This window comes from Mytilus galloprovincialis, chromosome 10 (genome assembly GCF_965363235.1).
Source record: "Mytilus galloprovincialis chromosome 10, xbMytGall1.hap1.1, whole genome shotgun sequence".
In the NCBI taxonomy this organism is placed as follows: Eukaryota; Metazoa; Mollusca; class Bivalvia; order Mytilida; family Mytilidae; genus Mytilus; species Mytilus galloprovincialis.
The window spans coordinates 39888960-39911481 of NC_134847.1; positions in this window are offsets into that span (position 1 = coordinate 39888960).

Here is a 22522-nt window from a genome sequence, read left to right on the forward strand (position 1 = left end):
AACTACCTCGACCTAAAACTTCAACCTGAAGCGGGACAGACGGACGAACAGACAGACGAACGGACGCACAGACCAGAAAACATTATGCGCAAAAATGGGGCATTCAAAAGAAGCTTCATGTTTAAAGTTGCAATTATATTTTCATAAAGTTTACTCATAAAAAATCAGGCGGCAGGGGGATCGTAAACACTTTATTTTCATTTCATTGCACAAATACATACTTCCGTACTATCAAAACACAAATAAGACGATTATCCTGTCGACTTACTCGGTCTCACACCTTTTGGACTTTCCTCAGTTGTGGTTAGTGCTTTGATATTTACATATGTTAATAGTTTTGAGATTGGAACTTCGATAAACTGTAATTTTCGTTATGCAGTACTTTTCAAAACAATGTCAAAGTATGTTATCCTGCAAAAGTAGTTTCATGCAAAATATAAGCTTTGGGTTGTAGAATAATTGAAAATTAATATTTTTCAGCTTATGGGTGATGTTAGCTTTGAAATGTAATTCCAAATTGTTGGGTTACTTCATTTATTATTACTTCATTTATTAATTTTATTTATAATACTTGGAGATACTATTTTTGGGTATTTGCGCATATGTAACGTTGCGCTCATGAACATTATAATATTTCCCGTTTTTTAAGTTTTATGACGTTTCGCTTTTGACGTACGTTACGTTGTCTAGTTTTTTATTCATTGCAAGTTATTTGATATTCGGAGACACATCATTATTTTACAGAGAGATCATAATCGGTAAGAGATAATTTATGTACATTTTCAAGAACAATATTTATTTAAAGAAGAAATATTAAGAATTGTAAAAGTATTTATAAATTCATATTTATTCTAATAACTTTTTAATTTAACAAGTTACTTATGAAGCGTGAAAGAAAGTGAATCATATTGTTTGATTAGTATTATGCTTTTAGTGTTTTAAGTTATATTTTTACTTTAATAATGATGTATGTTAATGTGTATTTGTATTTTATTATAGAGAATCGGTTGTTATGATATAGTATATGAAGCCAAAATTATATGTAGTTTTGAAGAATAAAGATACTTATATAGACAGCATACTCGACTTATCGCCTTATTTGATGTCTTTGATGTGATCCGTTACAGGTGACCTATGTACATTCGTATGCTTTCTGATTAGGATAAAATGTACCACAGAGCCTCATTTATATCTTATTTCAAACCCATCTCATATTCATGTACCAGTCTTGCATTTGGAACATTGTCAGTGTTTTTTGGGGTTATATCACAAATGACAGCGTTAAAGAAGTTAAAGTATGTTTATTGCTCAAGTGCTTAATCCATGTAATATTTTTTTTTTCATAAATGTCTAGGCCCTTGGCTGTTCCGTTTTTTATTTCTTATAATTCTTTGTAATCATCAATCCTTAATGGTGCTTTTGGTTATGAAAAAAAGAGTGTTATGGCAATACAAAATGTTTGTGAGTAGAATCTGTTTAAGTATAGGTGTGTAGTTTTCTAGATCTTATTACAGTTATTTCTTTTATACCGATATTAACCCACTTGTGCTATACAACAAATACGATCTATAAGTGCTTCAAGATTTAACAACAAGGAAAGAACTACAAAATGTACAAATAAACAACGTGGATGAAGAGGTCAATAAACTCGTCAAAGAAGTTGAGGTCTCAATGATAATTTATAACAAGTTTTGTAGAAAGACAAAAACAATAAACAGGCTAATTTGACAGCCTTGTTTATTTATTTGTTTTTGTCATAATCTTGCAAATCTTAATAGATAAACAAGTTTAATTGTTTAATTTGCTTTAACTTCACATGGAAGTATCAGGTTTGTCAACCGAAAATATGGGTTAACATACATTTAAACTTAAAAGTGAAATTAAGACGAAGACAAACACTGCGTCTAAAAAAGGTAACAGAAGTGTACCGGTGTTCAAAAGTCATAAATCGATTGAGAGAAAACAAATCAGGGTTACAAACTAAAACCTAGGGAAACTACAACTAAATATACTTTATTTGGTCTTTTTAACTTTTTTTCTATTCGAACGTCACAAATGAGTCCTTTAGTGCAAAACTTGGTATCTATGATGAGTTTGTTTATTATGAAAACAAATGAACAACAGGAATACTGAAGTGCAACGAAATCAAACGCTAATATAAATAGAAACCAACTGCTTGATAAAAACTGCCGCATTCCTGACTTAGAACAGAACATTTTAAGAAAAATGGTGGAAGGAACTCTCTCTCAAAATCAAACATCCATTAACGTCAGACACCACAGGACATCACAAACAGTGACATACTTACGTAACGAACTTTATACAATTATTTTCACAATACCTATACAAACAGTTTTCCTAACAATGATGGTGTTGAAAGGCAATTATATTTGGACTACAAACGATAAGACATAACACATCCCCGAACCGGAATTATAGCAGAAACATCAATCATAAGTTTGTTTCAGATGGTTTACTTAAAGGACATCTCTGCAAATCATGTTAACAGGTACGATGCAAAACGTGAAACTCGTATTCCGTACCCATTTCAATTTCGCCGTATTCTTGAATATTATTATTAACTAATAGCTGAGAGCTAGATCGGCATATGTTTAAAATGACATTATTGTTAAAATCATAATGATCTGTTAAATCAATGCTGAAAGTTGATAAATCTTTACTTTTCTATATAAATTTTACGATTTTTTCTAGCGTTATACATAGACACATTCGGGTCAAAGGGGAAGGGGTGCATTTCAATACTTAATTGATAGGGGTGACGCTGGGGTTCTGGTACCCTAACCTTTTCGTATAATTAAAAGAGTCTACAAATGCATATAAAATTTAAAATTTTTGTATGTAAAAGTGTGACTCTTTTCCATTTTGGTTTGGTTTCATGAGGTGTGTTGAAAAATTTATTACAAAAGAGACGAAGAGGGGAAATTTTTTGAACAGAAACACAGCATGTTTTGATATATCATTAATTGAAGGTGTTTAAAAAAGAAGTGTTAATCTCTGATTTCCGTACTCAAACCGAACGGTAATCCCCGTATACCAACATCAAACAGGTACGATACTACTTGATGACTATACATTTTTATCATAAGGCAGCTGTGGCGTTCCATAGTCCTGCGTTTTGAATTGTTCTATTCGTAGTGGTAGTAAGATATGAATTCATTTTTAATATAACATGCACTACAAACTCCTCAGAGTCTGAATTGACCAGTTTTTGTGCTCGACCAGTAAAATCGAGCACACATTTTACTCGACTAGTCTCGACATTGTCTTGACTGTACTTAACTGGACTTAAGTGTACTCGACTAGGTCTCGACTTTACTTAATTAGTCTGATTCAGTACTTGATGATCTTTGTGTAGTCTGAAATGGTCTTGACCAAGGCTCGACCTGTCTCGACCTGTCTTGACTAGTCTCGACCTGTCTCGACTAGTCTCGACTCAGTCTCAACCAGTCTCGACCTGTCTCGACTAGTCTTGACCTTCAAATTTAGTTTTGACTGGTGTAAATCAGCCCATCTAACTAAATTAAATATTGATCTTAAAAAATTCAAGCTTATTAGGTAGTTTGATTTATTACTGTGAAATGAAAGAATTTAATTTTACAATATGTAAAAAAAAAAATATTATATAAAAATTCAGATAGGCATCTTTAATTTTTTTTATAACTTTTTCAAATCAACTTGGATTTTCATCAAACTATGCAGATATCTTAGATATATATCAAGCTTACTGAATCCCATTTCATTTAGTTTTTTGTTGTATTGCTGTAAAATTTAAGAATTAAAGTAATCTTGGTATAAAAAGCTAGGATTTGCTATTCAGACAAAATAGAGATAGTACACTTTAATTTTTTTAATAACTTTTTCAAATCAACTTGGATTAGCATCAAACTATGCAGATATCTTAGATATATATCAAGCTTACTGAATCCCGTTTCATTTAGTTTTTTGTTGTATTGCTGTAAAATTTAAGAATTAAAGTAATCTTGGTATAAAAAGCTAGGATTTGCAATTCGGACAAAATAGAGATAGTACACTTTAATTTTTTTAATAACTTTTTCAAATCAACTTGGATTTGCATCAAACTATGCAGCTATCTTACATATATATCAAGCTTACTGAATCCCATTTCATTTAGTTTTTTGTTGCATTGCTGTAAAATTTAAGAATTAAAGTAATCTTGGTAAGAAAAGCTAGGATTTGCAATTCGGACAAAATAGAGATAGTGCACTTTAATTTTTTTAATAACTTTTTCAAATCAACTTGGATTTGCATCAAACTATGCAGCTATCTTACATATATATCAAGCTTACTGAATCCCATTTCATTTAGTTTTTTGTTGCATTGCTGTAAAATTTAAGAATTAAAGTAATCTTGGTACAAAAAGCTAGGATTTGCAATTCGGACAAAATAGAGATAGTACACTTTAATTTTTTTAATAACTTTTTCAAATCAACTTGGATTTTCATCAAACTATGCAGCTATCTTAAATGTATACTAAGCTTACTAAATCCCAGGTCATTTTGTTTTTTGTTGTAATGCTGTCAAATTTAAGAATTAAATTAATCTAGGTCAAAAAAGCTAGAATTTGCAGTTCGAACAAAATAGAGATAGTACACTTTAATTTTTTTTATAACTTTTTAAATTCTACTTGGATTTTATTGAAACTATATAGCTACCTTGGTGATGTATTCTTCTTACTGAATCCCAGGTTGTTATAAAGTCTGTTGTATTGCTGTCAAATTTAAGAATTAATTTAATCTAGGTAAAAAAAGCTAGGATTTGCAGTTTTGACAAAATAGAGATGGTACACTTTAATTTTTTTCATAACTTTTTCAAATCAACTTAGATTTTCATCAAACTCTACAAATATCTTTGCAATATATTGATCTTACTGAATCATAGGTTGTTATTTTGTTTGGTGTATTTCTGTCAAATTTAAGAATTTAATTAACCTAGGTCAAAAAGCTACGATATTAGAAATATATCTTTTCTCATAATTTGGGAAAAAGTATACATAAAATATTAATATAATTCCTTAAATGTTTTATTCCTTTTGATATACACTATATAAATATATCAAAAAGGGATGAAACATTAGAAATTATTAAAATAGTTCTTCTGATTTGTGGTGATTTATAAAGCAATACCTTCTGCAATGTTCTGCTTGGGGCAAACTTATTAAAAAGATCACATCTACCAGAGAGTTTTAAATTTTAAATAACATTTATTGAAAGTTGCAACATCCTGTTAAATCTAAATCGCAGGGCTTTTAATTCACTAGATAAGTAATACACGAGTTTAAGAAAAGTAGGGCTTTCTTTTTACCTGTAAAACTCACGTGTACTGATGTAATTAAATTATGTATAGTGTCATGTCATTAAATTTGAAAAAAATATATTTTAAAACTTCATAACAACCTGGGATTTAGTAACCAAGGTCACCAAGGTAGCTATATAGTTTTAATAAAATCCAAGTTGATTTGAAAAAGTTATTAAAAAGCTTAAAGTGTACTATCTCTATTTTGTTCAAACTGCAAATTCTAGCTTTTTTGACCTAGATTAATTTAATTCTTTAATTTTACAGCAATGCAACAAAAAACTAAATGAAATGGGATTCAGTAAGCTTGATATATATGTAAGATAGCTGCATAGTTTGATGCTAATCCAAGTTGATTTGAAAAAGTTATAAAAAAAATTAAAGTGTGCTATCTCTATTTTGTCCGAATTACAAATCCTAGCTTTTTATACCAAGATTACTTTAATTCTTAAATTTTACAGCAATACAACAAAAAACTAAATGAAATGGGATTCAGTAAGCTTGATATATATGTAAGATAGCTACATAGTTTGATGCAAATCCAAGTTGATTTAAAAAAGTTATTAAAAAAATTAAAGTGTACTATCTCTATTTTGTCCGAATTGCAAATCCTAGCTTTTTATACCAAGATTACTTTAATTCTTTAATTTTAAAGAAATACAACAAAAAACTAAATGAAATGGGATTCAGTAAGCTTGATATATATGTAAGATAGCTGCATAGTTTGATGCAAATCCAAGTTGATTTGAAAAAGTTATTAAAAAAATTAAAGTGTACTATCTCTATTTTGTCCGAATTGCAAATCCTAACTTTTTATACCAAGATTACTTTAATTCATAAATTTTACAGCAATACAACAAAAAACTAAATGAAATGGGATTCAGTAAGCTTGATATATATGTAAGATAGCTGCATAGTTTGATGTAAATCCAAGTTGATTTGAAAAAGTTATTAAAAAAATTAAAGTGTACTATCTCTATTTTTTTCGAAATTGCAAATCCTAGCTTTTTAAACCAAGATTACTTTGATTCTTAAATTTTACAGCAATACAACAAAAAACTAAATGAAACGGAATACAGTAAGCTTGATATATATGTAAGATATCTGCATAGTTTGATGAAAATCCAAGTTGATTTGAAAAAGTTATAAAAAAAATTAAAGATGCCTATCTGAATTTTTATATAATAATTTTTTTTTTACATATTGTAAAATTAAATTCTTTCATTTCACAGTAATAAATCAAACTACCTAATAAGCTTGAATTTTTTAAGATCAATATTTAATTTAGTTAGATGGGCTGATTTACACCAGTCAAAACTAAATTTGAAGGTCAAGACTAGTCGAGACAGGTTGAGACTGGTTGAGACTGAGTCGAGACAGGTCGAGACTAGTCAAGACAGGTCGAGACAGGTCGAGCCTTGGTCAAGACCATTTCAGACTACACAATGATCATCAAGTACTGAATCAGACTAATTAAGTAAAGTCGAGACCTAGTCGAGACCTAGTCGAGTACACTTAAGTACAGTTAAGTACAGTCGAGACAATGTCGAGACTAGTCGAGTAAAATGTGTGCTCGATTTTACTGGTCGAGCACAAAAACTGGTCAATTCAGACTCTGAAGAGTTTGTAGTGATGTATAATGAGTATCTGCATTTTTAACAACATATATGTGCCATCGGTCAAAAACCTGATTAAGCCTTCAATGATTTTGCACCTAAACCTCCTGTAAGTTTTTTTTAGGGTTAGCAATATATAGTGATTTAGAAATAAATGACAAAAATTCTAGCTCGTTAGGATAAAAAATGTGTAGGCCGTAGCATATTTTAAATCTGATATTCTCATGCGCTTTTGCATAAGCGTTGTCTTTCGTTCAACGTTAAACATCATTATGCTTAGGATTGTCGATTTAACTTATATGTTAATCTCTCTCTCCGTTTACTAGGCTCATAGGATAGAGAATTATTCTGTGTTTCCTATACAGATAATTCAAGATGTTCTTGCGGTAAAGTTGTGTATCTTTTTATTTACTTAAAGCGTTTAATTTTTTTTTCTTCGGGGTATTATGTGTCTTTCGGTCGTATGACTTTTGACCGGACTCAGTATTTTTGCATTCCGCTATCGACTTTTCGGTTTTCGGCGTTTGTGGTGCAGGGTTGTCCTGGTGTGCTTATCGGACGCAAGAGGCTTTTGTCGTGTTGTTTCTATCTTGTTTAACATTATATTTATATTTTTTATAATGTGTACTTTATCGAAAAAGTATGTACTATTACCTACAAAAACTTTTTTTATCTGCATTTTTGACAATTCTATCAACAATAATGGTAATACGTTGTTTTCAACTCGTGCCATTTAAGGAATGACTGTAACATGTGTAATATTGTTTCTGTCTATGAAGAAATAACATAAAAAATTTGGTGCACACTGAATAACGTGCGTAGCTGGTTATTTAACAGTGTGCAGCACATTTGTTTATATGTTATTTCGAATAGACAGAAAAAATATTACAGTCATTTCTTATAATTTAATTCTAAATTCCATTTTAAAACGCAGAAAACCATGAAAAACGTTGATGTAAACTATCAAACGCCAACTATTCGTTAATCTGTTGAATTCAATTTCAAGAACGATATGTCAATGCAAGACACAAAAAAGTAAAAAACCAAAATACCAAACTCAAAGGAAAATTCAAAATAGAAAGTCCTTTAGCAAATGACAAAACGAAAATCCCAAACACATCAAACGAATGGAAAACAACTGCCTTATACTTGACCAGTACAGGCTTTTCCTTATATGGAAAATAGGGATGAATACAATTGAAGGGATAACTTTTTCATGATGATACATAAATCAAATGTTTCTAAATATGTAAATATGTAACTAATTTTGCGAAAACTACATCGCGATTAAAACATTTTCGGTCATAAAAGCTAATTAGTTATCAAAGGTACCAGGATTATAATTTAGTATTCCAAACGTGCGTTTCGTCTTCACAAGACTCAACAGTGACGCTCATATCAAAATATTTATAAAGCCAAACAAGTACGAAGTTGAAAAGAATTGAAACTGATACATAAATGACCCCCCAAAATACAACAACCTTAGCCAAATCAGACTCTTCACAGTATTCTCTACCGTAAAAAAATCGCAAAACACCTGCCCCATGCTCAGAAAAGGCCTAGAAGCTGCCATACAATTGAAATAAATACAATTGGAACAAGATAAGCTCATGTCTTCCATTCAGACAAGTGTTACACTATGAACACTACAACCAAGAGAAATTCTGTCCACCATATGGAGATATTTTAGTATCAGTAAATACGCAAAATACTTAGGTAACACAATCTCTGCAGAATAATTGACAGCCACTCCTACAACGTTTCTGTCATTGCTAATGGCACACAAATAAACTCATCATAGATACCAGGATAAAAAAAAATATATTTACGCAAGACAGATTACCGGTGATAGTATCAACATCCACTCATACAATTCTGATGTCATAACTGTTGGACTGCAAGTTACTTATGACGTCAATAGCTACGCTTACTGTGTTGATGACGTTGCTGGTGGAGTGAAGTCAATAATGACACCAAAAGCTACTCTTACTTAGTTGATGGTATTACTGGTAAACTGCAGGTCGCTTATGACAACAATAGCTACTCTTACTTTGTTGATTGCATAACTAGTGGTTTGCAAGTCACTAATGATACCAATAGCTACTCTTTCTTTGTTGATGGCATTACTGGTGGACTGCAAGTCACTAATGACACCAATAGCAACTCTTACTCTGTTGCTAGCAAAGCTGCTGGACTGCAAGTCACTTTTGACAGCAATAGCTACTATTACTTTGTTGATGGCATTACTGGTGGACTGAAAGTCACTATTGACATAAATAGCTACTCTTACTCTGTTGATGGCATTGCTGGTGGACTTCACATCACTGATGACATCAATAGCTACTCTCACTTTGTTGATGGCATTGCTGGTGGACTTCACATCACTGATGACATCAATAGCTACTCTCACTTTGTTGATGGCATTGCTGGTGGACTTCACATCACTGATGACATCAATAGCTACTCTCACTTTGTTGATGGCATTGCTGGTGGACTGCAAGTCACTAATGACATCAATAGCTACTCTCACTTTGTTGATGGCATTGCTGGTGGACTTCACATCACTGATGACATCAATAGCTATTCTCACTTTGTTGATGGCATTGCTGGTAGACTGCAAGTCACTGATGACATCAATAGCTACTCTTACTTTGTTGATGGCATAACTGGTGGACTGCAAGTCACTAATGACAGCATTAGCTACTTTTACAATGTTGATGACACTGCTGGTGGACTGCAAGTCACTAATGTCACATATAGCTACTCTTACTTTGTTGATGACACTGCTGGTGGACTGCATGTCTCTAATGACACCAATAGCTACTCTTACTTTGTTGATGCCATAACTGGTGGACTGCAAGTCACTAATGACATCATTACCCACTCTTACTTTGTTGATGGCATTACTGTTGAACTGCAAGTCACTAATGCCACCAATAGCTACTCTTACTTTGTCATTGCTGCTGGACTGCAAGTCACTAATGACACCAATAGCTACTCTTACTTTGTTGATGCCATTACTGGTGGACTGCAAGTCTCTAATGACACCAATAGCTACTCTTACTTTGTTGATGCCATAACTGGTGGACTGTATGTCACTAATGACATAATTAACTACTCTTACTTTGTTGATGCCATAACTGGTGGACTGCAAGTCACTAATGACATCATTACCCACTCTTACTTTGTTGATGGCATTGCTGCTGAACTGCAAGTCACTAATGCCACCAATAGCTACTCTTACTTTGTTGATGACATTGCTGCTGGACTGCAAGTCACTAATGACACCAATAGCTACTCTTACTTTGTTGATGACACTGCTGGTTGACTGCAAGTCACTAATGACACCAATAGCTACTCTTACTTTGTTGATGACACTGCTGGTTGACTGCAAGTCACTAATGCCACCCATAGCTACTCTTACTTTGTTGATGACACTGCTGGTTGACTGCAAGTCACTAATGACACCAATAGCTACTCTTACTTTGTTGATGGCATTACTGGTGGACTGCAAGTCACTAATGCCACCAATAGCTACTCTTATATTGTTGATGGCACTGCTGGTGGACTGCAAGTCACTAATGCCACCCATAGCTACTCTTACTTTGTTGATGCCATTGCTGGTTGACTGCAAGTCACTAATGCCACAAATAGCTACTCTTACTTTTTTGATGAGACTGCTGGTGGACTGCAAGTCACTAATGCCACCAATAACTACTCTTACTTTGTTGATGCAATAACTGGTGGACTGCAAGTCACTAATGACACCAATAGCAAATATTACTATGTTGCTGGCATTGCTGCTGGAATGCAGGTCACTGATGACATCAATAGCTACTCCTACTTTTTAAATGAGATTGCTATTGGACTGCAAGTTACTGATTACATCAATAGCTACTCCTACTTTGTAAATGAGGAGATTGCTATTGGACTGCAAGTCACTGATTACATCAATAGCTACTCCTACTTTATTGCTGGCATTGCTGCTTGACCCAAAGTTAACGATAATATAAACAGCCACTCTACCATTGCTGTTGTCATAGCTTGAAGACCGCAAGTCGCTAATGGTATGAAAACAGGTCAATTGCTAGTCGGTTTCAACTAACATGATGTAACTTTGATATTGTTTTGTTCTGTTCTGTACATGTATAATCCTCTGTTTTCGGAGGAGTCCCACTTCGGATAGAGGTTCAACACTTAATTTATATTTTATATACGAGTTATTCCACAAACAGACAAATTAAAACTGAATTTTATAACAAATGTTTATATGTTATTATATGTGTGCTTTTTACATCATTTCTAGTTCTAACGAAGTTAAACAAAAATTTAAGAGGGCTCCTAGGTATAAATCAATTTTTTTTTCTAATATAGGATTTCGCTATATTTTGTTTATAAATCAACTTTATCATATACTTAAAAGAAAAAATGAAATAAAAAAATGGGGTCACCGTTCATTTAAGCTCGCAATCTGCTTTCGGAAGAAGCATACATTTTTGTAATTGTCCTTTTTTTCTGTTGAACCAAGAGGAGAAATAAAGGTAATATCGAAATAAAAAAATAACCTAATTACAGAAATCGCTTAAATTTTACAATTATTTAGTTTATGTACAGTTTATCTTAAAACAATGAACAAAATATAGGTCACCGATGACTTAAAAAAGATATTTCAAATTTAATGCAAAAAAAAAATCAATTCTTGTATTATCTTCAATAATATAAACAATGATATAAACATTTTAAAAGTCATATGGGGCCAAACCGAATCAATTTTTTGGGTTGATTTTGTATCATATCATAAAGTAATAACTAATAGTGTAATAAATAAAATTTGTAATGAAAAAATAAAGGTTTAATGTTTTGCTGAAATGTTTGTACCCACGAACCACCTTAAGTAATCTTATGTTTATTTTATTAAGGCTTAGTGGAGTGTTATACCAGATGTTTAAAAAGTTCTCATTATTAAAAACAATCTCTTGACACGTCAAAACGATTGGCTTTTTATTCTTATGGTACAATGTATTCTGATGATGCACTAGACTAAAGTTATTATTTTCCCTATCTTTTGTTATTTGTAACAGTTTTTGTTTGTGTTTTTTTTCTCATAATTTCCCTCTCTTTACTTTTTTGTGTCTTTGTTGACCAAACCCAAGCTAACGTCTAATAAAGATCACATTAAGAATCAATCAGGAAAGAAGATACACAAGGCGGTCTTTAATGATCGTTGAATTGAATGGTGGCTAGAAATTGGCCGATCCATTGAGTGTCGTGGGCTTCAATTCTTTTTGTTGTCTGGGGGGACTATGGGATTGAAGTCACGCTTTTCGTTATCCAAATTTTATTTTACTGCCATTTAACAAACACACGCATGGCAGACGACACTAATTGTTTGCCGCCGACAAACATAAAAAAAGGTATACAGTCCCGTAAAATACAATAAACAGTATAAATTATGTCCTATTTGGTATTATTAGTGACAATTTGTGCTCTTATCACAGTGATGCTAGCAGAGACCCGAAACTCTTAATACAATTATTTTAAATAACACAATCTAGTATAACACTATCACACACTCTTATATAACTAGCCAAAAGTTCACGTGAAATAATTTTGATATACATGTATACATACACTCTCAGTCTCAATAAACAATGTTATAGAAAATGTACAGGTTTTCACTCTAGCAGACACTAACACTCTGTACACCGTTATAAATTCAACTGAGAAAAACTTTCGCAAGTATTTGAAAAACTTTTCAATTCTGTTGCATGTAACACATCTAGTTCATAATAATGCCTTATCTAGCTTCATGATATATATACTTTTTGAATGTAACATATGATAGAAATGCATACCTTTAAGAAAAAATAACAACCATCAATCGTAATATCATACGAAAATAACAGTAAATAAAAGTACATTTGACATTAGTACAATGCAATAACAGCGATGCTATCATCACCAAAAACGATTATGTCCTGCATAGTCCATAGCTGAAAATCAGGGTATAACTGCAACTGCTCACATCTCGCGATTTAAGGTATGTAAGTTTAGCGATGCAATCATCACCAAAAAACGTCACAAATCAAGAAGATTATGTCCTTCTGCATAGTTTATATAAACTGTCTAAATCCCGCAATCGAATGTTATGTTAGTTTAGCGATGCAATCATCACCAAAACAGCAATATATATATATATATATATATATATATAAATATATTTATCTTCCTCAAAAGTCCAACCATAGGTATTGCTTAACGAAGTGTGTATAAATTGAGCGATGCAATCATCACTTTATAAAGCTCGCCACTAAATTTTGTAAGACATCCAATCAATGCTATTTTTAAACGAAGTGTAATTTCAGTTAAGCGATGCAATCATCACTTTTACTGATAACGCACGCATTTTTTGTTTAGCGATGCAATCATCACCAAAACAAGGAATTAAACTGATTTCTCAAATTTCATCTACGGCACTCTGATTGTTTCATTTGAATAACTTTGCAATATATGACACATTTGACTTTGAACTAATGGTTTGGCGATGCAATCATCACCATGCGAAATTTTACTAAACATATAACTACTGAATCAACGGCGGTGGTCTTGAAAGTAGCAATGTTTGTGCTTTGGGTGGTAATTTTGATAAAGGGAGCCAAATCGCATTCTGTGCTGGTTCTCCTACTTTCTGAATCAAGTAAACGAAATTTGCACCGTCTTTTCGCTCGGCAAGAATACGTTTTACTTTCAATTGATTGTTTTCGCATGAATCCACTATTTTATCGGGGTCAATAAAGTTATCATCACGGTACCGCACAGGCTTCTGAATATTCCTTCTTAGTCTATTTAAATTCGTAGTATCATGTTGAGAAACCACATCTGTATCCAGGGCTTCACTTTCTGTCGTAACATTTGTAGATATAGACTTAGAATTCTCCGAGGTGTCTCTATCAACGGAGCTAGAACTATTATCCGACGTACTGCTAGTATTTTCACTTTCGTCGGTTTGTTGGTTAAAATAAGGTGCTGGTAAGGGCACCCGTATATGTGCAAGCTTTAATCTATTGATGTGCACGGGACGGCGAAAATTTCTCTTTCCTGTTGGATCTCTTAAAATAACTAGATATGCACTCGGAAGACATGTTACAGTAAACGGTCCATCATAAATATGCTGAAATTTCCTGCCTTGTCCAACGGGCTCTCTGGATAAATAAACATTGTTGCCTACAGTCAAATCTAGTTCATGTGCATTTTTATTTTCGGTCTCTACCATTTTCCGTTGAGCAACAAGGGTATTCAATTTTACATGCTCTCGAATAATGTTCAAACGGGCATCCAAATTCTCAACATAGGTTTTTACATCTTTCGGAATATCTTTAAAATCAACTATGTAAGAAGGCGATAACGGAAAATTTGGCCTTTTTCCGTACACAATTTCAAAAGCAGAGTATTTTGATCCTGAATTTACACAACTATTGATTGAGAATACTATTCCAGGAAGCATTTCTTCCCATTGTTTATTGTCTAAAACATATGGCGTTAAACGCTCCGCTAAGGTCCGATGCGTTCGTTCACAGCGACCCAAACAGTGATGCATCATACTAGGTGTAAATTCTTGCTCTACATTCAACATTTTGCACACTTCCATTGTACATTTGCCAATAAATTCTGATCCTTGGTCTGAAATAACCGTGCTACACACACCAAAATTACAGAAAAAATTGAAAATTGCCTGAGAAACTGATATTGCATCGTTATTTCGTAATGGCACAGCAAACAAGAAATTACTGAAAGCATCAACTGCTGTAAAAACGTATGTATTGGCATTATTTGATGAAACAAATGGTCCAAAAATGTCCATTTGCCATACTTGAAAGGGTTCACTAGGCGTAGGATAAGCTACTATTTTTGCTTTCGTTTTTAAATTGCTAACTTTACGTGACTGGCACTCATGGCAAGACTGCACGTATTCACTGATTATTTTACCCATTCGCGCAAAATAATAACGCTCTCTAACAGAGTCTAAAGTATTCTGAATTCCACTGTGTCCACCTAATGGGGAGTCATGAGCAATTTTTAAAATTTGCGAAATCAATTGTTTAGGAATAACAAGTTGAAATTCACTCATGCTCTTTGTCCTTTCTGATTTTGCCTTTCTACGGTGATATAACACATCGTCAACTAAAATGAAATCACACGACTCCAATAAAATACGGCGAGATTCTTTTTGTGATTCTGGCAAAACATCATCTTCTAAATATGCAATGATTTTCCTTAAATCGCTATCTTTCCGTTGTAACTTTTTGATGTTAGAGGTATTTGCACCAACTTGAAAATCGCGTAAAGTATTAGCAAGTTGTTCAACGTTCTGATTATTTCTGTCAAATTTCTTTTTGCGATTGTGTACATAAGAGTCTGACTCGTCCGTATCGGCATCATATGGATCATTTAGCGAGTTATGCTCGTCCATTTCTACATTGTATAAATCGATTTGCTTGTCAGCTACCATGTCTATAGCCTGTACAACAACGTCCGTATTATCATTCGATTCAAATAAATCAACAAATTTCACTCCACCGGGTAAACGTATTTTTCCTGTATTTTCTGTTACCAAGGGGAAAAACGGATCATCTTCTGCAGGGCTTTCGATAGGAATGTTTTGGGGATTTTCACATCTTGAGAGCGCGTCAGCGACTTTCATTTGTTCTGCAGGCTTATATTGAATTTCAAATGTAAATTGCTGGAGAATGGCAAGCCAACGCTCATAAATAGCTCCTTTGAATTGCTTCATAAACAATGGTTGGAGTGCTTGGTGGTCGCACTCCACGATAAACTGTGTACCCCTTAAATAGTCCGCACAGTCAAGAATACTAGTGACCATTCCCAACAACTCTAATTTCGTAGGACCATACGACTGCTGCCATCGTGATAAAGACTTTGATCCGAAACGAATGATATTTGATTTTTCCTTTGTTGGGTCCTTCTGATAAAGCATGTACCCTATTCCTTTTGATGAAGTATCCACAGCCAATATAACCGGTAAATCGAAACGGGGGAAACTGAGATTATCGGTATTAACAAGATGAGTTTTAAGATTTTGAAATGCTGTAGATTGTTCAATTTTCCATTCAAATTTTTGATTTTTCTTCAGGAGTTTAGTGAGAGGACTAATTATAGCACTGAAATTTGGTATAAACTTTTTAAACCAGTTAAATAATCCAATTGTGCGACGAAGTTGTTTTATATTCTGTGGTGCCGGAAAGTCGACAATAGCCTTCACTCGATCTTTTGGGGGTCTTATCCCATGTTTAGAAATCTCGTGTCCAAGAAAAATACACGTCTCACTTGCAAAATGGCATTTTTTCTGTCCCAGTTTTAGTCCTGCATCTCGAAATCGTTTAAAGATTTCTTTGATATCGTCTAAATGCTTTTCAAAGGTTTCAGAGCAGATCAATACGTCATCTAAATAGCACAAACAAGTTCTGAATTTTAGACCACGCAGTACCTTGTCCATTAGAAGCTGAAATGTGTTAGGTGCCGTCTTTAACCCCATTGGCAGCCTTAAAAACTTGTACGTTCCAAAACATGTGTTGAAAGCGGTATATCTTGACGATTCGGCGGATATGCCCATCTGAAAAAACCCGGAAGATAAATCTATCGAAGTTATATAATTTGGTACTATTTCAGCAAAGGATTCCGTCAGTTCCTGTAAGTTTGGTATAACATATTTAAAGTCTTCTGTTTGCGCGTTTAAATGTCTAAAATCACAAACAAACCTATAACTTTGAGTTGAAGTCTTACTATTTGACGCTTCATTTCGCTTTGTGACTAATACTATCGGACTTGTAATGGGTAGCTCCTCTTGTTCACTAACTGGCACAACTATTCCCTGTTCAAGCAAGTTATCCAGTTGCTCACGCAAAACCTCACGTTTGTAAGGGGGTAACCTGTACGGCTTATGATGTTTACCAACAGCATTTGGCTTCAGATGTATTTTATGCTCCACTAAATGTGTATATCCAAGGTTTGGATTTTCTTTCGTCACAAATAAATCAAGATTATCAAACAAACATTCAGCTAATTCCGATTTTTGATCGTGTGTTAAATGATCGGATAAATCAAAATCTGTCTTGATCTTCGTCAAAATTTCTTGCCTGTCGGGACTGTCTGTAATGTCACATTGCTGTTCGGAAATATCGGTCCGCAGTCCATTTTCATTAGCAACCAACTGAATATTCTGCACTTCGGGTATCTCGGATTTTTCAGACATTGCAACATAGGTGTACTCATTTGATAATGTTGAAAATTCAGCAATATTTTTGCCTTTTGGAATCGTTATTTTCACATTACTAGCATTCAATAATTTAATCGGAACTTTGCGATTGACAGGAACGACAACTAAAGATTTGGCAACTAAAAACTTGTGGTTAACTGAAAATTTGCTGTTTACGCATATCCCTTGCAATCCGACTGTAACGTAATTTGGTAACTTCCCAAAAGTTAAGTATTCTGTATTCGGTTCAAGTTCTATCCTCTTACCTATTTTAACCGGCACAGTCTTCTGATTACAACTAAAATCACTAAAATCTAAAACAATTTTATTTTCTCGTAAATATTCAGTACCGAGAATCAAAGGATGAGATGTTTTGGGAATGATATAAGTTTCAATAATTTCATTTTTCTGATGAATTGTGGCTTGAAGTTTGGATATTCCGTTAATTCTGATTTTATCGTTGTTGGCTAATCGAATTTCCGATTCACTTAGTTGCTCAAAATAAAGTTTATGACGATCGGATATCGAATCATACAAAGATTTAGAAATGACATTGATAGAGCTCCCTGTATCAACTAATGCAGCTATTCTTAGATCACCAAATAAAACAGTTATGTACAAAAATTTATCCTTAGTTGCATTTTCATCAAAATCGGCACCAATAGACGAAGTTAACCCGGACGATTGTGCCCACACCCGGGTTGGTCCTGTTTCCCTGTGCATAAAACTCCAGTTTGGTACAAGATTGAGCAATGTGGCCATTCTGATTACAAAGTTGGCATTGATTAGACGGTTGAAATTGACCATACCCGTTCCAGTTACATACCCTTTGAAAATGACCGAGACCTTTGCATCTCCTACATTCAGCTGAGTCAAAACGAGACGTATTTGCATAATTCGTGCTTGTATTTTCAGGTCTTTTTGGTTCTTTGTCGGGTACTTCCCTGACTGCCATACTAGTTATCAGACCGCTTAACTGTCCGATTTGATCCCTAATGTCATGAACATCAGAATGGGATGGTTCACTCTGAACATGCTCCTTGTGTTTACCCTGAACTAAGTCGGTAAGAATAGCAACCTGATTTTGCAAATCACGGATAACCTCGCTCTGGTTGGAATCAATAATGTTTGATTTTCCTGGCAACTGCCGAGGTGCATGTTTATTTTCATGTTTAAGAGCATTTAAAGAGTCTCCGTGTTGTCTATACCCACAGGCTTCCGCCATTTTTGCAGAAGTTAAGGCATGGTGTGAATCGACTGGTTGACCAGCACGGACAAAAAACGACATTTTTTCTGGCAACCCACTAATAAATTTTGCTACTAACTCGTGGTCATGCTTTCTTAATATTTGAGCTTTTTCCGACAGCTGACTGAAATAATCTTCTAACGACTGACCCGGAGATAATACCATGTTTTGGAAAATTTCACTTTCCATTATAACTGTTGCGCTTTGCCAACTAAAATTTATATATTTTTCCTTGAACAAAACACAAATTGTTATCCACGAACTCTTAGACTCGTCACTCAAAGAATTGTACCAAGTTAACGCAGGCCCCTTTAGATGTAAATGAAATGCTGCAATGCGTCTTTTGTCTGTTTCTGGCAATTCATGGAGAAGTGCGTAAGATTCAAATTCACTGAAAAATCCTTTCGCATTATCTTGGGGGTATCCTGAAAATTCACGACACCTGACTAATTTGCTCATTGTTGAAGTAGTCTGAATCTTAATAGGTATATCAACCGATTCTGTGGGGATTTCTGTTACATTTAACGGTTGTGGGGTAGATGTAATTGGACTTGCCTCGGCTAATAACACATTTATTTCTGGTTCAAAATTTGCAGTGTTGTCTGGAGAATTAACATCACCTAAATCAAACTCTGTTAGTCCTACAATTTCGTTATCCTCAAGGAATCCGTCACTTAATAATGATTCAGAAGATAAACTTTGTATGTTACTGTCCGTTTCTGAATCGCTTTGATATTGGTTGTGTTCTATAGAAGGTTCGGAATTTTCATCTGACATAATCACCATTTACCGGTACAAAAAATTGTGTTCATGTTAATAGAAAGGATACAATGGGCACTACTTGAAACTCATTGGCGATACAAATATCACCAAACAAGTATTAATAAAGGAACATCGAAAATATTTTATGTCTACACACGTATTTAAAACTGTTCACTGCACATTTATTTAAATTGGAATGCAATACAATAATACTGGCGATACTATTATCACCCTGTCTATGCATGCATCATTTTTCCTTCATAAATAAACGAAAACGGATAATATCGGATTTCTGAGTTGTTGAGACATGCACTGGCGATACTTTATCACCAAATAATTAAGAGATACTAATCAAAATATGTAGCTGACTTGTCGCTGACAAAATTGTCCACTTCCACATGTTCGCAAAAAAAAAATAATGTTCACCAAAAATTATATCACAAATAAAAGCAATATTTACGCTAAAAGCCTTTTTAAGTCCTCCACCATGTCGTGGGCCTCAATCCTTTTTGTTGTCTGGGGGGACTATGGGACAGAAGTCACGCTTTTCGTTATCCAAATTTTATTTTACTGCCATTTAACAAACACACGCATGGCAGACGACACTAATTGTTTGCCGCCGACAAACATAAAAAAAGGTATACAGTCCCGTAAAATACAATAAACAGTATAAATTATGTCCTACATTTCCGGAAACCAGAAATACCAAATAGAGGTATATAACAGAGTCTAGCGCTTTGTTGGTGTTTGTATGGTTTTGTGTCTCTAACTTTGATAGTTCAATGTTACATTTGGGACAGCCAGTATAAAATCCAAATTTTAAAACCTTCATAAAGTGCGTAAATTTGAATTCGGTTATCTGTAATTTTGTTTCTAGATGCAAGTAACAAAGAACAATGCAAAGTTTGCAAGATGACTGCTTTCTTTATGACAGAGAACCGTATTGATAAATTTAGTCTGAAAGTCGAAACACCGACATAGATACACTTTCACTAGATTTTTCAATGTTACATTTCAGACAGACAGTATAAATCAAAATTTTAAAAAATCCATAAAGTGCATCATTTTGAATTTGGCCATCTGTAAATTTAGTTCTAGTAGCAAATAACAAAGAACGATGACAAATTGTACGATGCATGCCGCCTTAAGGTCATACGATACAGTTACAGGGGAAGTAATGACGTTGCTAACATAAATTGTTCTATCGAAAGGAAAAATACGTCCACAAATCCGTATTTTCAGGAAATATCTGAAATTTGAACCTCAATTTACTCAAAAAGTAGCACATGAAGGTATATTTAAAAATTTTTATTGCATATTTGATTTAATCAGGTAAAAAATAGCCTACATGCAAATTTTCATCAAAATTCAAATACGGGATCAAAAATGTTCCGTATGCCCTTTAGGACAGAGAACCGTATTGATTAATTTAGTCTGGAAGTCGAAACAGCGAGACAGATCGACTTTCATAAGATTCATCGATAGATGGTATGGCCAAGTATATTATTTTCTTGGACATTATCGTTAAATCTTAAATTGATATATCATCAGTTTAACAAAAAAAAACTGCTATTGTATTATTTGGGGCACTGTATGCAGGAACATATATATATTGATATAGGTACACAATTATACTGGTAATTCTATATGACAATATATATATCTACTTTTAGATTAAACTTTTATTTGTTGACTTTTTGTAATATTGTAATTAAGCAATCTCAATGGTTTTGCAGTCAGACGGTTCCAAAATCCATCAATCTCCCGAAGTTTTGGTTCGAGATTTTATCAATTTTATACTTTAAAGCATATCAGATTCATTTCCCGTTAGATATATTGTTCCCAACTGTACGTAAACTTTTATCATACAGTAATTCACATTTTACAATGCATGCACATAATTTCACATGGCAGTAATTCTCATAACATTTCATATTTTTATCATATTTTCAATGTGAACTAATTTTCACATATTCCAGCGTTAGAAGTCAATGGTCTACATATATTTATTAAATCGTACGTTTTTATCTAGTTTACATTATTAACGTGCGACATCTGTGTTCAAAATAAAAAATCAATTATTGTATTATCTTTAAGCAAAGTTAACACATATATATCTGAGACAGATATTTAGGCCTGAAATTGATATTTACTTAAAATCCGGTAATAAATTTATATGTTTATGTTATATGGATGTACATTTTATCAATACATGCTTGATTGGTAAGTAGATTTCTTTTTTTTTTAAGTAATAACATGTACTAGATCATTCATTTCATAAATGAATGAATCGGTGTAGTATTCTGACAAACCTTTGCTAAGATTCTCAACTCTAACACTTTTCTATTTTTAAAATGCCTATTACTGTATTACATGTAATATCTTTAAACATTTGGATCCTAGTTAGACGTTTATTTTTGCTAAAATAGCGTACCTGAACAAGAAAAATGCTGATTATACTATTTCAACCTTCTTTTTTTATCATTTTTGTTAATTTGCTTGGTCTATATACCTTTTAGTGTGTCTTTGTTACATATTTGTTTGTTTTTATAGTGATTAAGATTACATGTATTACCCAATGTTGACTGCTGTACCCCTATTGTTTTGCATTTTTACCTACCATGTCTGTTTGTTTTGTTCACAGATCGTTGTCAATATAATGGAATTTGATGCCACTGTCAATCAAGTGAGATGCCTAGCTAGCTATAAAACCAGGTTTAATCCACCGTTTTCTACATAAGAAAATGCCTGTACCAAGTCAGGAATATGACAATTGTTATCCTTTCGTTTAATGTGTTTGAGCTTTTTATTTTAACACTTGATTAAGGACATTCTGTTTTGATTTTTTCCTCGGAGTTTACTATTTTTGTGATTTCTCTTTTTTTGCACCTAACACCTTTTCCAAACTTACAAGTTCTGAGGCTCCCACATGGTACCCCCCTCAGGTCGCAAGGTCGCTTTTAAATTCGTCGAGAGGTCGTTTTTAAGGGAAATGTACAGGTCGCAGGTCGTTTTTTTTCCCAACACAGAGGACGGAAGTCGGTTGGAGGTCATTTTTCCAAATCTTACAGGTCGCAGGTCGTTTTTAGAAGGCCCTCAGGTCGGAAGTCGCCTCTAAAAAGCCCAGAGGTCGCAGGTTGTTTTTGACCCTGCGGGAGCCTCAGTTCTTGCATGTCATCACCTGTGTTGTGACCACATTACTGCTCATGTTCTCTACTTATTATTTTAGTGGTGTTTGTCTGGCTGTTGGATCCCAAATAGCTTATGCTCGTCAATACAACGTAACTAAAA